This window comes from Chrysochloris asiatica, unplaced genomic scaffold, assembly GCF_000296735.1.
Source record: "Chrysochloris asiatica unplaced genomic scaffold, ChrAsi1.0 scaffold00060, whole genome shotgun sequence".
In the NCBI taxonomy this organism is placed as follows: domain Eukaryota; kingdom Metazoa; phylum Chordata; class Mammalia; order Afrosoricida; family Chrysochloridae; genus Chrysochloris; species Chrysochloris asiatica.
The window spans coordinates 10,129,605-10,136,738 of record NW_006408578.1 but is presented as its reverse complement, the minus strand read 5'-3'; positions in this window follow the sequence as shown (position 1 = coordinate 10,136,738).

Below are 7,134 nucleotides of genomic sequence, written 5' to 3'. Positions count from 1 at the left end.
GGAAACCCTGTACAGGGTCGCTATGGGTCGGAACCGACTCGACGGCACTTAACAACAACAACAATACTATGGGCAGCTCACTGCTTGGAGCATAGCCTAGCAGTTTCTAATAAATGTTTATTAACTAGAATTGGAAATGCATTTGCTCACCTCCTTGACTTTGAAAGTATTCAAATATAAGCCTTGCTTCATATTTATTTTTCATTTCTTATCTTCTACCTCTTTCTATTAAAAAAAAAACAAAAACAAACAAACCAATCTGGATTAGATAATGCCTGGTCGATTAAAGGTTCTATGAGGTTGTATGTTAATAGAGTCTTAAAAGAACAATCCTTCTCCCTTCTTTCTGGTGGAATTAAACCCAGCCGGACTGTTTCCCTGAGCATCTGATATTAGTCTAAGGCTAACTTGGAGTTCCAGTGTGGGGCTGCAGCATAATATGCTGGATGGACCCAAGGTCAATTTGAGCCGTAGGGTCAGCGATTCAAATCCACCAACTGCTCCTTGGAAACCCTATACAGGATCAATATGAGTCAGAACCATCTCAACAGCACTTGACAACAACAACTTTGTTAGTTAAATAATGTTTCATTTGTGCTTTTTTTTCTCTCTCTCTTTCAAAAGCAGTCTGCACTGATACCATGAAACAATATTCCATATGACCCATTGTTGTGTTGTTAAGAGCCATTGAGTCAGCTCAGACTCACAGCGACTCTATATAGGGTTTCCAAGGAACCTACCCTGTATTTTAACCACCAGTGCATGGTTAGCAGTGAAGTGTTTATCCTAATGCTGCATGGGACAGCGTAAAACCACCCCACAGGCTTTCCAAAGCTATACTCTTTATAGAAGCTGAGAGTTACATCTTGCTCCCTCGGAGTCGCTGTTGGGTTTGAACTGCCTTGTACTGCCTATCTTTCTGTTGGCAGCCTAACCAACCACTGTATCTCCAGAGCATCTTCTAAATCATGCATAAAGTGACAATATAAGGAGAAACACTGACCTATTTATGAGAACAAACTGTTCATAAACACTATGGAACCATCAATCTTAACATAAAATTGTATGGTAATAAGTCTGTTTAGAGTATGAATTGATCTAGATTTCTTCCATTTAGAAAAAAAAAATTAACAATTTTTCTTAGTCTTGTTAAAAATCCCATAATTGATATTTCTCTCATTCAAACTACCCTTGCACACAATTCATTCGAATCAAGAAAGCTAGAAGGTACCAGCTATTTCTTTTGTCCATTTTTAATGACTTTCCTTCCACTTGGACTTTTTAGCAGGAATCCTGGAGTGACACTGCATGATAAAGCACTGGACCACAAGGTTGGTTTCAATCGCAAGATAGCAGTTCAAACCCATCAGCTACTCCTCGGAAACCTACACAGGGTTGCCTTGAGTTGTAACCAACTGGACAGCACTTAATAACTTCCGAGAGAAAAAGTTAATGCAGTTAATCCTATTTCTTTTGTAGATTGGCAGAAATAGATGGAGATTTGGAAATTACAATTTTCAATCACCCCAGTATTTTCTGTTGGCTGTGCAATATCTGATTGTATTGTTGTAGTTAAGAGATGTCGGGTAGGTTTCAGTTCATGTATAGGGTTTCCAAGGAGCCATTGGTCGGTTTGAACTGCCGGCCTTGTAGTTGGTAGTCCAGTACTTATCCAACCATGCCTTCTGAAGTATGTTTAATTTTAAATGCACATAAACAGTTTTATCTTTTTTTAATTCATTACTTTGTAAAAACTGTTAATAGAAACCCTAAAGGCCATATTGAAGATGTTGTTGTTAATTGCCGGTGAGTTGGTTCCAACTCGCAGCAACCCTATATAGGGTTTCTGAGGAGCAGTTGGTGAGCCTGAACCATCAACCTTGTCATTCAAACCAACCTCATGGCCCAGTGCATTAACCACAATGCCACACCAGGGTTCATGCTCCTCAAAAAAATCAAGAGAAGCTCATCTGAGTCTCTTAGAAAGAACTTTGGTCTATTGTATATGACACATATCAACTATTTGGTTCACACTGAACCTATCACATAACCCATCCAGGAGTTATTCATGGATTAGTGGAGGTTATTTTCCCCTGACAAAAATGGTCTATGTTTACCTGTTTTAGCAAAATCTGGAACACAGATCATTATAGTGCTTTTGGCAGCTAATTTGAACATCAGTGACTCAACTTTGTGAAGAATCTTTTTTCTGCCCTAAAGAATCTCAGAGTTTTCAGACTCCAGTAATTGAAAAATCCCCAAACACTCACTCACAGAGGAGATATACATTACTGCAGGAACAGCCTACAAATTGTAAAGTATTCAATTTACATCCCCAGCACCTCAGGGCAGTGCTGAAGAATTTATATCTTTGGGAACCTTTGAACTAACAAAAGATAACATTTCACAGTAAAGTCTACTTGCATAAAAGTTTTTAACTCTCTTTTTTCCTTTTCTAACGGAGCCACTTATATTCTGCAACATACACGCCATAAAAAAGGTGGGACAGGATAAGAAGAATAAAGAAATCCAAAAAAGGAAAAATACAAATATCTTTTTTCGTGTGTGTCAAAAAGAGGTGCATGGATTTAGAAGTTAATTATTTCTGCTATCCTATTTTTTATGGCCTAATTATTAGAACTCTTGCTTTTAAGATAACAAACCATGATAACTTGCTTTCTCTCTCTACTTGTGCTTCAAATTTGAGAAAACCCTGACAAGGCTGTTGATTTTTTTTTTTTTTTCCTTATTTTCAATTTGGGGCTCTTAGTTAAGTGCCTAATTTCTTAATTAATATATAGAGATTTTTGAGTTCCTAAAGAAATGCTTTTTTTGAAGTATTAAAACCTTCAGATCAACCAATAAAAGCTTTTTCTCCTAGTTAATCACCATGTGCTTGTACTAAGACAGCTAAGGAACCAGAAATGATTTATGGAATTTAAAAATACAGCTCGATCGTATTTTTTCCCTTTTATTTTCAAGCCCCAGTAAATAAAATAGTAAGAAATTGGCAATAAGTTTTATTGAACCTATATTTTCCAGGTTGGAAAGGATTTTTTTTTTCTGCCTCTTCCTCTGGCTTTTTGATCTAAGAGTATTTCTTGGAGAGTAATTACTAATATTCTGACATCTGTGGCTCAAGATAGTTTTAGCATTTCAATTGAAAATAGGAAAAAATAAAGCAAAGAAAAAGTCCTTTATGAGACCCTTTCGCAATTTTTAATTAGCATATTCATTACCAGGACTATGGTAGCAATAGTGAAAACAATTTAAGAGCCATAATTTGGTAAGCCTCTTTTTTTTCAAGGCTAAAAATTGATAAATGTTTCTGTTAACTAATAACCTAGGAATAACAATCTCATAAAACTGGTTTATTCAGCCCAGAAAATTAGGCAATCCATCATGACTGATTTGCTCACATTTCCCCTGCAAATAAGTGAGATGGAAACTTTAAAACCAATAAAATAATGCACTTTACAAATTCAACTGAGAGAGATGGATAAACTAAGATGCCAGTGGCATCAGTTACCAAAAAAAAAAAAAAAAATCTGTGTGTTTCCAATTATTTGAGCAGATTTTTGTATCCCAATTTGCTGCCAGCCTGGCTGCATCTCGCCCCATCCTCCTGTTTTTTTCTTTTTTTCTACACCAAATCATCAGATCTTAAATCAGAACAAACTCATCATATCATCCTAGGAAAGGCCAACAGGGGATAAAGGACGCCAGATGTTATATGAGTTTTCTTTTAGGCTTTCATTTCAGCCTCACTGCATTCCCCATGCTGCTTTTTACTTGTCAGAAACTAAAATGTGCTTTGATAGATAACAATCCTATTTTCTTCCCTGGCTGGGTTTAGAGAATACCATTAAGTATTGATATCTAGGGTGCTTAACTAGGGAATGCAATCACAGCAGTTCCAAAATTGGGGTTCTGTTGCATTATTTTACATGCCAAGATGTTTGAAACACTCCAAATTAATTTTGTTTTCCTCAGGATAGAGGAAAAAAAAAAAACAAAAAAAACACAGTGCTTCAGTTTTGAGAGAGGAAAGGAAGAGGGCCTTATTTAAGCATTTTCTCAGCTCTATTTCAACTTCAACTAACAGAGCTTGCTTAGCACCAGTTAAGTGTCACAGTTCCCCTAGGAAGCTGTGCAGATGGAAATTGTTGAGATGGGACTGTGGTCCTAGCAAGTCAACGCAAATTATTAAAATATGCGGCAATTTCAGAGCTTAGCATTAGTACAACAAACATGAGGAGAAAAGTGATCTTCCATCAACTATGGTCAGAAACAGTCTCATCGTGTTCATTGATGGTGAAGCCTTGTTGACATCAGACAACCTAGAGAGTCTTTGATGCACCCAGGTCAAGGTCAGCCACTCAAGGTCAGCCACTGGTCCATCTTAATAGTTTTAATAACACACAGTGAAAACTTTGAGAGTTGGAACTCGACGGGACAACTTTGTTTTTCTGGGTCAAGTTTTTACCTTTGACAAAATGCAGTCTTAGCACTTTTCTATCACTCTTTATTAGTGGGAAATATTTGAGTTGGCCTTCTCAGACAGGTTTTGACTGTCACAGGTTTTACTGTAGTTATATTAGCAACTAGCTGACTTTCTCCTTTAACGCCATTAGAATATTATATATTGTAAAGAAATTATAAGCAAATCATACCGTGATCCCAGTAGTTCGCTCCATCTGAGAAGAAGGCATTTAAATCATTATTTGACAGAAAATGGGTACTTATCTATGGTTGTTGTTATTGTTGTTATGTGCCATTAAGTCAGTTCTGACTCATAGCAACTCTGCAGGGTTTCCCAAGAATTTGAACTGCTGATCCTGAGGATCAAACCGATCTTGAGGTTGAGAGCTTATCCTACAGCACCACAAGGTAGTTGTTGTTGTTAGGTACCATCAAATACATCCACTGACTCATGACAAGTCCATGCATAACTCAGTGAAATGCTACCTAGTCCTGGGCCATCTGACTGATGGGTTGCAGATCTGGCTCTTGTGATCCACAGGGCTTTCATTGGTTGATTTTTAAAAATAGATCACCACCAGTCTTTTCTTTTTAGTCCACCTTAATTTGGCAGCTCTGCTGAAACCTGTCCAGAATCGTAGCAACCCTTGAGCCTCCAATGACATCCACTGGATGCACATGAATTGCATCAACTGGGAATTAAACCTGGACCTCCCTCATGGAGGGAAAGAATTCCATCACTAAACCACCACTGCCTCCCTTACTAATGTTGTTGTTATGTACAATCAAGTTGATTCTGATGCACAGCAACACTATGTAACACAGTAGAACAGCTTCATTGGGTTTCCTGGGCTGGTATGGCACCGTTGGATAAGCATTGGACTGAAAAGTTGGTTTGAATTTCAAGGTAGGCAGCTCAAACCACTAGCTGATCCTTGGAAACCTTAGGGATCTCTGTGAGTTGGAACTGACTCAACAGAACGTACCACCACCACCACCAATTTTTAGGAAACAGACTGCCAGGTTTTTTGTTTCCCAGAGCTGCTAGTTGAGTGTGAACTCTTGACGGTTCAGTGAGCACCCAAGTCTTAACCATGTGCCAACAGGGCTCCTCTTTTATTAATTTTGTTGTTGTGGTGAAGTGCCCTCAAGTCAGTTCCAACTCAGTGCGACCCTGTGTAGGATTTCTGAGGAGTGGCCGGTGAGTTTAGACCTCTGACCTTGAAGTTTAAACTGACCTTGAGGTCTAGTGCTTATCCTATGGTGCTTAGGTAGAGGCAACCCTCAAATCATATACTATGGGGAAAACAGTTGTTACATCTTTAACAGAGTCCTCAGCTGGAGATGTTGCCCCTGCCTTCTTCCTGGGGGATATCTGGCAAAGTTTGAGGCATTTCTACTCCTCGCTCTGAGTCAGGGGACTGCTACTGGCATCTAATGGGTAGAGGAAAGGGTTACTGCTGAGCATCATATAGCACACAAGACAGTCGTCCAAAGTCATTGTCTAGTCACAGATGTCAGTAATGGCGAGGGTGAGAAATCCTGGTCCAAAGAATGAAAACTGGGAAATGAGTGTTGAGTCCATCGTTGGATTGTTGGAAGGATGGGAGCAAGACGGGAGTGACAGAGTTGGTGTGGGCCTCCAGTTAAGACAAAACTGGGAAGTCAGCCATTCTTCAGGTGGTTCATGCAGCTAGAGGAGTATTAAGCCTAAAGAACTTTCGGGACTCGTCTACCCAGCTCTCAACTGTTCTGTGACCACTGTTTGCAAATTATTAATAATTATGTGCTAATAATAAACTCTATGATACAAAGGCACCCAGCAGTTCAGATTAAACCCTGCAGTCACCGTGAACCAGATACTACTAAATGGCACATGGTGGCTACTAGATAAATGTTCATTTAATGAACAAAAGAATAATTGTTTTTTAATTGAGTGACTAAACAATGAGCTCCCTATTTCTAGATGTCCGCACTTGGAGAGGTTTACTGGCTCTTTCCAGTTACTAAGCCCAGCAAGAGCGGTTTAATGACAAATACCTTAGGAACTTTAAGGGTGGATACAGGCATCACAGCTTCTGATTCAGACACAGAAGCAGTTCATTTACCTGTACGATCCTTACTGTCAAATAGATGGTTGATTCAGTTGCAGATGCATGGATTTAAGATATTGAGTATTTTATGATGTGTGATTATAACAGCATTTCCAAAATTATTTGTTAATAAAAAGCACATCCATGTCTCATGCCTTAACCTCTTTGCATATAATTTTTAGAAGTTGTAAGGCAAAACTGTAGGCTAGAGCTCAGAGTGAAGCAGCAAGCTGGTCTGAAGTGGGGGGAGATGTGCAAGAACTCACAAACTTGAAGCTAGTACCCATTCGACATAACTTACATGGCTAGCTGACCAGAACTCGACCAGATGAATATAAAGGAGTTTGATACAGGGAGCAAGGGTAAATTGTGGCATTTGATACACTGAACCTTTGCTTATGGATGTTTTGTTCTGAGGTGCCATCGAGTTGGTACTGACTCACAGTGACCCTATGCACAACAGAATGAAACACTGCCCAGACTTGCACCAATATCCCAATCATTGCTACATTTGAGTCTATTGCTGCTGCCACTATGCCAATCCATCTTGTTGGGGATC